The sequence below is a fragment of the Bos indicus genome, chromosome 11, assembly GCF_029378745.1.
Source record: "Bos indicus isolate NIAB-ARS_2022 breed Sahiwal x Tharparkar chromosome 11, NIAB-ARS_B.indTharparkar_mat_pri_1.0, whole genome shotgun sequence".
NCBI classification, from domain to species: domain Eukaryota; kingdom Metazoa; phylum Chordata; class Mammalia; order Artiodactyla; family Bovidae; genus Bos; species Bos indicus.
The window spans coordinates 101,207,906-101,218,732 of record NC_091770.1 but is presented as its reverse complement, the minus strand read 5'-3'; positions in this window follow the sequence as shown (position 1 = coordinate 101,218,732).

The following is a 10,827-nucleotide window of genomic DNA, read 5'->3' as shown; positions in this document are numbered from 1 at the left end:
AACCTGCTCTATAGCCACTGGCCCTGGGTGGAGACTATTCTTGGAAGTGTTGCAGGTCTCATAAAATAGGAGAAAATTCCAAGGACCGCCTCCCACCCCTTAACCACTGTACCTCCAGGTAAGTCCAGGGTCTGAGTATGATTAATAACTGTATCAATACATTTGAAAACTTAGATGAAATGGTCCAAAACTTGGAAAAAATATAACCTACCAAGATGGGATCAGGAAGTACAACACTTGAATACAACTATGTTTAAAGTACTTTGTTTATTTTGTTACTTTTGTTTAGTAAATTTTGTTATTTTGTTATTGTTCCGTGCTGAGTCTTCATTGTTGCTCAGGCTTTTCTCTCCTGGTTCTTCAAGGGCTTCTCACTGTGGTGGCTTTTTTTTTTTCCAGAGCACCAGCCCTAGAGCACGCGGGGTCAGTATTAGTGGCTCTGCGGCAAGTGGGATCCTCCCCGACCAGGGATCAAACCTGTGTCTCCTGCACTTCCAGGCAGATTCTTTACCACTGAGCCACTAGGGAAGCCCCAAACAAAACTATGAAAAAGAATTAAATATCCTTTTAAGTATTAAGGAGTAAGAGAGAGAGAGAAAACACCAGGAGTTGATGATCTGTAGGTGAATTCTAGTGAACATCTAAGGAACAAATCCTTCTAATACCACACCAGGTTTCCCAGGAAATAAATGAGGGTGATTCACTCCACCAGGCTGATATAATGTGGATCATGGAAACTGACAAGAACAGTACAATAAAGAAAAATTAGGGACACATGTCACTCAAAAACATAAGGATACTAAAGTACTAAATCTCTAGGTCAGTCCATGCCGCTGCAAATGGTATTATTTCATTTTTTTTGATGGCTGAGCAATATTCCATCCTATATATGTTCCTCATCTACTTTATCCATTCCTCTGTTGATGGACATCTAGTTTTTTTTTTTTTTTCTATGTTTTGGCTACTGTAAACAGTGCTGCAATGAACATTGTCATACTCAGTGAAGTCAAGTCAGACAGAGAAGCAGACATATCATATGACATCCTTGTACATGGCATCTAAAAAGATATGGTTCAAATGGACTTATTTACAAAAGAGAAGCAGACACATAGACCTAGAGAATGAACTTATGGCTGCTAGCGGGGGGATGGGGTGAAGGGATAGGGAGTTTGGGATAGACATGCACACATGGCTGCATTTGAAATGTTTAACCAACAAGGACCTACCGTATAGTCAGGGAACTCTGATCAATGCTATGTGCAGCCTGGACGGGCAGGGAATTCGGGGGGAATGGATACATGTATATGCATGGGTGAGTCCCTTCACTGTTCACCAGAAACTATCGCAGCATTGTGAATTGGCTATCAGTTCAGTGCAGTCGCTCAGTCGTGTCCAACTCTTTGTGACCCCATGGACTGCAGCATGCCAGGCTTCACTGTCCATCACCAACTCCCGGAGCTTACTCAAACTCATGTCCATCGAGTCGGTAATGCCATCCAACCATCTCATCCTCTGTCGTCCCCCTCTTCTCCTGCCCTCAGTCTTTCCCAGCTTCAGGGTCTTTCCAAATGAATCAGCTCTTTGCATCAGGTGGCCAAGGTATTGGAGTTTCAGCTTCAGCATCAGTCCTTCCAGTGAATATTCAGGACTGATTTCCTCTAGGATGGACCGGTTGGATCTTCTTGATGTCGGCTATACTCCAATACAAAATAAAATGTTAAAAAAATACTACCTAAAATATTAGTAGGCTGAATACAATAGTGTATAAAAAAGTGTAATACACATGATGGAATGATTTATGCCAAGATTGCAAGGGATAGTTTAATGCTAGAGAAATCAATGGCATTTAACACATTAACTGATTAAAGGAGGAAACAACTACAGGATCATTTTAATAGATGCTGAAGAAGTATTTTCAAAAGTTCAGCATAAATTCGTGGTAGGAAACTTCTGAGTAAATCAGAAATAGAAGGGAATTTCCTTGGCTGATAAATGGGTAAACATTAGCAACATTTCCTCTGAGATTAGACATAAGAAACATTATGTTTCAGACTTCCTTGGCAATCCAGCAGTTAGGACTCTGTGCTTCCACTGCAGGGGGCGTGGATTTGATTTCAGGTCAGGGAACTAAGATCCCACATGCAGCACGGTGAGGCCAAAGACAGAAAAGAAACGTTATGCTTCCCATTATTGCTCTTGTTCAACAATGAGCATTGGAAATCCTCCCTTAACAATAATACTGTAAAAAATTCATTAAAAAACACAAAGGTTGGGAAAGAGAAAACAAAACACATTATCTTCAGATATGCTCACCGACATAGGAAACCAAAAAGAAGAGTTTAGCAAGACACCTAGATACAAGAACAATACACAAAATATAACTGCATTTCTAGATACTAGGACTCTGGAAAATGTACTTTAAAAAAGGGGGTAGGGCCAGTCCTAAGAGTGCAAAAATTTTAAGTATCCAAGAATAAGTCTATGGGCTTCCCAGGTGGCATAGTGGTAAAGTGTCCACCTGCCAATGCAGGAAATGAAAGTTCAATCCCTGGGTTGGGAAGATCCCCTGGAGGGAGAAATGGCAGCTGATTCCAGAATTCTTGCCTGAAAAATCCATGGGCAGAGGATCCTGGTGGTATATAATAGTCCATGCAGTCACAAAGAGCTGGACACAACTGAGCAATTGAGCACTCAGATGCAAGAATACGTCTAATGAAATGAAGGTAAGAATTAGGCAGAAAATTATACTAGTCCATGAAAATAAGTTGAGGCTTAAAAGGACAGATATCCCATGCTTAAGGACAGGAGGGCCAGTTAGCATAAAAATGACAATTCTCCACAGATTGATCTGTGGACTCAATGCAATTCCAACTGAAGTCTTAATGGGGGCTTTTTTAGAATTTGAGTCTTCCCTGGTGGCTCAGTCTGTAAAGAGTCGGCCTGCAATGCGGGAGACCCAGGTTCAATTTGACCAGTGATTCTAAAGTTTAATATGAGCAAGCAAAGAATTGTGCTACTCCAGAAGAGGAGGAATACAGACAGGAATGTATCCCATCTGATATCAGGACTTATAAAGCTATGACACTTGCTGCTGCTGCTGCTAAGTCGCTTCAGTCATGTCTGACTCTGTGACCCCAGAGACGGCAGCCCATCAGGCTCCCCTGTTCCTAGGATTCTCCAGGCAGGAACACTGGAGTGGGTTGCCATTTCCTTCTCCAAGGCATGAAAGTGAAAAGTGCAAGTGAAGTCGCTCAGTCGTGTCCGACGCTATGACACTTGGGCAGCAGTAAATAAAATAATCAACAACCAAAAGCTGCAAACACACAGACGTCCATCAGGGGAGGAGTGGACAGCTGACTGTGGTCCGTCCACACGATGGAGTGTTGTTGTTAGTCGCTCAGTCGCGTCTGACTCTTCTGTGACCCCATGGATTGTAGCCTGCCAGGCTCCTTTGTCCATGAGTTTTTCTAGACAAGAATATTGGAATGGGTTGCCGTTTCCTCCTCCAGGGAATCTTCTGAACCCAGGGATGGAACCCGAGTCTCCTGCATTGCACTGAGCCACCAGGGAAGCCTCATTAGAATATTATTCAGTCATAAAAAGTAATGAAGTACTGATCTCTACCACAGCACGGTTGAACCTTGAAGACGTTATGCTAATTGAAAGAAGCCAGACACAAGAACTTGCGTAGTCTGTGGTTCCATCCATGCGAAATGCCCAGAACAGGCAAATCCATGGAGACAGAGAACAGACCGTGTCTTCCAGGGGCTGGGGGGAGGGAGGGCGAGGACAAACAGCCCTCCTGGGTTTCCTTTTGGGTGATGAAAATATTTTGGAACTAGGTGGTGGTTGCACAACCTGATGAATGTGAGAAACGCCACCAAATTGTACCCTTTAAACTGGCTAATCTTATATTATGTGAATTTCACTGCAATTAAAAACAAACTGGTAGCCATCTAAATGTCGGAAAAGAAAAAGAGAGTCTCTTCCATACAAGGAATCACTGGAGGCTGCTCTCAGTCAGGATGGAGATGTTGAATTATTGATGCAGAAAGGTGGTTCACAATATGTTATACAGGATAAAAGCAGGTCACAAAGCTAAGGCGTGCAGTGACTTTTGGGTCAAAATCACGTCACTGTTTTTAGGAAGGTGGAGAAAAATGTCTGCAAGGAAAAAGAAAAAAAAATTTTTTTTTGCTTTTGGTTTTCCATGAAATAATGAAAATGTCTTCTTATGTAACCAAAAAAACAAGATAACCAGATACTTCCTTAGAAAAATTCATCCTGTTCTTTGTGAGGCTCTCGGGAGACTCATCACACATCTGCCGGCCCCGGGCTCAGGACGAGAATTCCTCTCTTGTCTGGGAGCGGGCGGGAGGCCGGCCAGGTCACGTGGGGAGGGGCAGGCCTGGGTCTTTCCCCCGGGACCCCCTCTCCCAGAGCTAAGCCCCTCCTAGGGCCTTGCCCGATCCTGTCCCTCTACAGACCTTTCTGGCTGAAGGACTTAAGCGGAAGAAACAGGATGTCAAGACCCCCTTGCCCTGTCTCGTCTCCCAGCAGTAGAAGCAGCCCCAGAATGGAGCAGCAGCCAAACCGGCTTCAAGGGCCTCACGTTGCATCTCTGACCCCGGCTGGACGTCCCTCCTCGAGTCCTGGCCCTACGATAACCGGGCTAGGGTGGGGTTCCCAGGGCTTGGCCGCTGCTGCCAGATCTCACAGCTGGGCTGTTGGTGAGAGGAGCTTTCCCAGGGTCCCAGCAAGCCGCCCCCACTGGCACGCTGCTCCTGCTGGAAGCCCTGCCTCTTCCCACTAGCAAGCCGGGTCCTGGGCTAGGTTGTTGAAAGCCGTAACTGGGGACCTGGAGCTCTGCTCAGACCAGAGCTGGGCTCTAATGACCAGACTCAGAGAAGGTCTTAGAGGGTCTCCCAGGGAAACAGCATGTCCTGGACTGGGCCTCATGATGGCCTCATGAATTCATGTGTATGTGTGTGTGTGTGAATCTATACTACATATTAGGGTTGGGTTGCCAGATAAAATAGACACCTTGGTTAAATATGTCAGATAAACGCACAGTTTTTGAGTATCACTATATCCTAAAGATTGAATCCTCTATTAAAAATTTTTTTTTAAGATGTAATAGAATTTATTCATATTTTTAATGTGTTTGACTGCATTGGGCCCTAGTTGCAGCACATGGCAATCTGTGTTGGCACACACAGGGTCCTTCATTGTGGTGTCTGGGCTTAGTTGCCCCGCAGCACGTGGGATCTTAGTTCCTGGACCAGGGATGGAACCTGTGCCTCCTGCATTGGATAGCAGATTCTAAACCGCTGGACCACTGGGGAAGTCCCTGATCCTTTATTTTTATTTGCTTAATCTGGTGAGCCTGATACCTGTCAACAATGGACATGCAGAGAAATGAGATGTGGTTAAGTGTGTACACCCTGCAAGAGCACACACGTGTGTGTATCAACATATGCAAGGCCAGGTGTGTACATCGTCACCAGGGTGCATGCACACCAGAAGACGTGTAGAGAGATTTCACTGCGTGTTTGAGCCAGTGCACGACTGTGAAGTGTTTGGGATATGGAAGTGAATGTATAAATGTATCTGTGTGCAAAGATGATCATGTGTGTGTTTTCCTGTTTTGCATGCACATGTGTGACACCCAAGCACATGAAGTGTCCGATGTGCGAGTGTCCACAGACACGCACATTACAGAACATTAGAACTGAAAGGAGGCTTGGAAATCTCCTGCACGTAATTGTACATGTGAGAACGTGGAGGCCAGCCAGTCTGCCCACGTGTCTGTGTGTCCGTGCGTGTGTGTCCGAGCTGGGGCTGGGGGCTGGGATGCATGGGGAGGGCTCCCTGGCTGTCAGCTCATGCCAGCCTGGTGTCGTCGCAGGCTCACGACAGCTCTCTCCCTACGAGGACCGTTTCCCAAGCGGAAGGTCAGATGGAGTGCGGCCCGGGCCCAGGCCCAGCCTCGCCTGCCTGCCTGGCGAGCCACGTGTGTCTGCACGCGGGTTACATAAATGCCGGGCCCAGCGCTGCGGCCAGATGTTCTGTCTCTTCCTGGAGCCAGATGGGGGCTGATCCTGGAGTTCATGCATTTTTTGAGCTCCTGCCGTCCCCTTCTCCTGCCCCTTCTGGAGTTTTCCCCAGGCAGGGCAGGGGCTGGGACCTGGGGACTTTGAACTGGACCAATTGCCTCGGCCCGGAAGTGGCCTCCCCCTGGCAGGGGCTCAGGACAAGGTGACGGTGTCTTGAGAGGAGCCGCCCCCAGGGCAGCTCCTAGTTCAGTGGTCTCCCCATGTCGCCCAGAAGCAGCCTGTCGCACCCGATCCCCAACTCACCTGACCTGTGTCCCATTCTCCCCTGAGGCTTGCTCTTCCTGTGGTGACAGGTGATGGCCAGCTGACCTGATAAACCAGAGCTGCCACCATAAGGGACCACAGACTGGGTGGCTGTAACCACAGAAATGCTTTCCCTCAATTTCCTGGAGGCTGGAAGTCCATGCTGGAGGCCTCTCCCTTGTGGCTCAGATGATAAAGAGTCTGCCTGCAATGCAGGAGACCAGGGTTCGATCCCTGGGTCAGGAAGATCCCCTGGAGTAAGGGAATGGCAACCCACTCCAATATTCTGGCCTGGGAAATCCCACGGACAGAGGAGCCTGGTGGGCTACAGTCCACAGGTCCCAAAGAGTTGGACACAACTGAGCAACTAACAGTCTCGCTTTCTCCTTGGCTCGTGGAGGTCTGTGCTCTCCCTACGTCTTCACGGGGTCGTCCCTCCGCATGTCTATGTCCAACTTTCCTTCTTATAAGGATACCTGTGCATTGGACAAGGGCCCTCCTAATGACCTCATTTTAAGTTAATTGCCTCTTTAAAGGTCCTGTCTTCAAATAGAATCACATTCTGAGGTCCTGGGGGTTAAGCTTTTGACATATGATTTGCGGTGAGGGGGCACAGTTCAGTCTGTTAACACCACAATAGTGTGTTCTTGGCAGTGGGTTTTTCCCAGGCCAGCCCGCCATCGCCAGGCCATAGCTGCCAGGGGTCTTCAGAGCCCCAACTTACTGTTCTTTATTTTACAACTAGGAATCCAGTAGAGACCCTACCAAGATGCAGAGTCAGCAGGGGTGACCTCCTTGGCCCTAAATCCCAGCTCTGTTGGAAGGAGGTTTTGGGCAACCTGGAGGAGAAATGAGACAGACTCAGGGTGGGAGGGGTCAGTTCACACGCCCTTCGCCCGCCCACAGCCTGAAGCCGGGGAGCACGAGGTGGGTGGTGGGGTTCAGAGCAGGCTGCATAGTGCTTGCATACTTGGTGTGGGCCGGACACCCCTCCTGGGCCTCAGTGCCCCCATCTGTGAAAAGAAGCCACTGGGTCCGCCGTGACATGGATAGGTGCCCATCTCTTGGTTCCAGTTCACCCGATCCCCAGAGTACCCTGCCCTGTGCCTGAGTGCCCAGCAGGGACATGTGGTTCTTGGGGGGGGGGGGGCGGGTGCAGCCCAAGAAGCTCTGTCTTCCTTTCTTGACCCTTCAGTGTGCCCACCTGGGCCACACAGCTCTGGATGCTCCAGCATTATGCAAGGTAGCATTATCCCCATTTTAGAGAGGGGGAAACTGAGGCTCAGAAGGGCTCAACAACTTAGGGCCCTTAGGGTCTGACTCCCATGTGTGCACTCCTTCCTCAAGGTCACTCTTCCCAGACCACCCCCAGCCTGTCCCCGAGCCCCTCTTGGATCACTATCCCAGTGACCTTGACAAAAGAAACCCAGGTGAACTTCTGTGTTCTGGGAAGTGGTCACATTGTCCATGACACCTGGGGATGATGCCAGGAGTCAGGAGGGCGCTGGGCAAGTTCAGGACTGACTCTGGGCTTGGGGAGGGGCAGGTGGGGGCGCACAGGGCTGGGGGTGGGTTTGGGTCAGAGTGAGGAAGCGGGGAGGACACACCGAGGCTGAGCTTTGCGGCTGCACCGGGGCCGGTGGGCCTTGTTCCTGTCTTACCCAACATCCAGTCTGGACGGGGCCCACAGAGTCTGGCCAAGGGCAAGCTCAGACAGCACCAGCGGCCATCCGGCACAGTGGGACTGGACTCTCTGTTGCAAAAAGAAGAAAGCAGGGGGCTTTCTTGGTGGTCTAGTGGCTAAGGCTCCAAGTTCCCCATGCAGGGGGCGTAGGTTCAATCCCTGGTCAGGGAACTAGATCCTGCGTGTTGACTGAGACCTGGTGCAGCCAAATAAATAAACATAAATATATATATTTAAAAAGAGTGATAAAAGCCATCCCACCCCTGTGCCCAACACTTCATCAGTCCAAGCCTCACTCCAAGGTTGGTGGGGTGCCCTGTGTTTCTGTTTTCCAGAGGATTCTCTGCTCCTAGGCCACTGGGTCCTGGGTTCCGATCCTGACTCGGCCAAGTCCTAGTTGAGTGACCTTGGAGAAATGACTTTCCCTCTCAGAGCCTCAGTCTCCTCACTTGTGAAGTAGGGACAAGGTCATGATGAGGAATCAGTGAGATGAGGCAGGTGAAGGACTTAGGAAGCCATAAACTCCCTCCTCGCCTCGCCCCAAGTCACGAGCTTGAATGCCAGTTTCACGGACAAGCTGATCTCTGAGAGGTTAAGAATGAGGGACAGATACAGAGGAGTGAAAAGAGATAAAACCAACTCGATACAAACTTCACCCTGGTAACCGAAGTGGACGCGAACAAATCAAGGAGACAACGTGAACATCCCCTGTGGATACACATTTTTAACAAATTCTTTTTTTTTGCCATGTGGGATCTTAGCTCTCACCCCTCCCCACCCCAGGAATCAAACCTGTGTCCCCTGCACTGGGAGTATGGAGCCTTAACCACTGGACCGCCAGGGACGTCCCAACAGAATCTTTATCTAATCCCATGCGGTGATATTTATTTTTTTAAGATTTTTTTTTTTTGATGTGGACCATTTTTAAAGTCTTTATTGAATTTGCTACAACATTGTTTCTGCTTTATGTTTTGGTTTCTTTAGCCCCAAGGTATGGGGCCTCTTAGCTCCTCCACCAGGGATGAAAGCTGCAGCCCCTGGATTGGAAGGTAGAGCCTTAACCACTGGACCACCAGGGAAGTCCCAAGGCGGTGATATTTAGAAAAGGTTAGGGCTTCCCTGGTGACTTAGAGGATAAAGTGTCCGCCCACAATGCGGGAGACCCGGGTTCGATCCCTGGGTAGGGAAGATCCCCTGGAGAAGGAAATGGCAACCTACTCCAGTACTCTTGCCTGGAAACTCCCATGGACGGAGGAGCCTGATAGGCTGTAGTCCATGGGGTTGTAAAGAGTCGGCCACGACTGAGCGACTTCACTTCACTTCACTTCACTTAGGGTAACCCCACGTGGGGTTTATCCCAGGTATGCAGAATGGGCTTACCATTAAGAACCAAATATTATAATTCACCATAAGAAAGTGAGAACGGCTGTTGGCTTCCATCACTGAAGTGCGTTAACCGTAGGCGAGTGAGCATTCCAGTCTCTCCAGGAATGGGGTGTTCCTGAAGGAGTCACAGGCCCCTCCCTGCCCCCCATGCCCAGCTCTGCTCCTGCGGGCTCCCCCCGGCCGGCAGGATCCTTCCGGGATGGCAGGGTGGACCCTGCACCAGGTGCCCCTCCGTGGGGAGCACCCCTGGGTCACATACGACCCCACAGGGACCCCTGTCAGCCCTGTCTGATAGTTCAGGACACCAGGCTCGGAGAGGTGACCGCTGTGTCAGCGCTGGCTCTGGCCCGAGCCCCCGGTGCTGCTAACACTTTGCAGGACAGGATGTTTCTCCTGGGCAAGCTGCCCACTGCCTCTCCAGGGAGATTATCCTCCTAACTGTCTGTTAGGCACTTGGATTCTAATACCCACCCTGAGCTTAGGAGGTCTGCTGAGAGCCCTCCGTTCTTCAGAAAACCCTTCCTCATCCTAAAGACTCTAAAGGCCACCACCCACCCCTGCAGAGGCAGAGGCCCTGGGGGCCCATTGGAGGCGTGGGCCTTGCACAGCGGGAGTGTGTCCCCTGTCCAAAGCTGGAGCCAGATTCGCCCCATTGACAGGCTCCCAGGTTCCCAAGGGTGGGGGGCAAGGGGCAAAGGAAGCCATCCTCACCCCTTCTGCTCAGCATCGCATGGACGCGCCCCCCAGGAGCGTCTGTGGGAGCATGCAGAATGTATTTTGAAGACCCCGGATCAGCCAGCATTCAAGATTGGAAGTTGAGGGTCTTCATCATAGTAGTCATGTACGGATGTGAGGGTTGGACCATAAAGAAGGCTAAGCGCTGAAGAATGATGCTTTTGAATTGCAGTGTTGGAGAAGACGCTTGAGAGTCAAACCAGGCAATCTTAAAGGAAATCAACCCTGAATACTCATTGGAAGGACTGATGCTGAAGCTGAAGCTCCAATACTTGGCCACCTGATATGAAGAGTCGACTCATTGGAAAAGACCCTGATGCTGGGAAAGACTGAAGAGGAGAAGGGGACATAAGAGGATGAGATGGTTGGATGGCATCACTGGCTCAATGAACATGAGTTTGAGCAAACTCTGGGAGATAGTGGAGGACAGGGGAGGCTGGCATGCTGTAGTCCATGGGATCGCAGAGGGTCGGACACCACTGAGCCACTGAACAACAACAACGATATCATGGTGGCCGGCCGAGTCTGGCCTCCCTGAGCTCCTTTAGGGCAGAGACTAGGGGCAGAGCTCTTGCACCCCCAGCAGGTCTGGATGAAAAGGAGGCTCCAGAGAGAAGCCTTGGGAGGGTGAGCAGGGGCAGCTTGGGGCCTGCCTACAGGGGA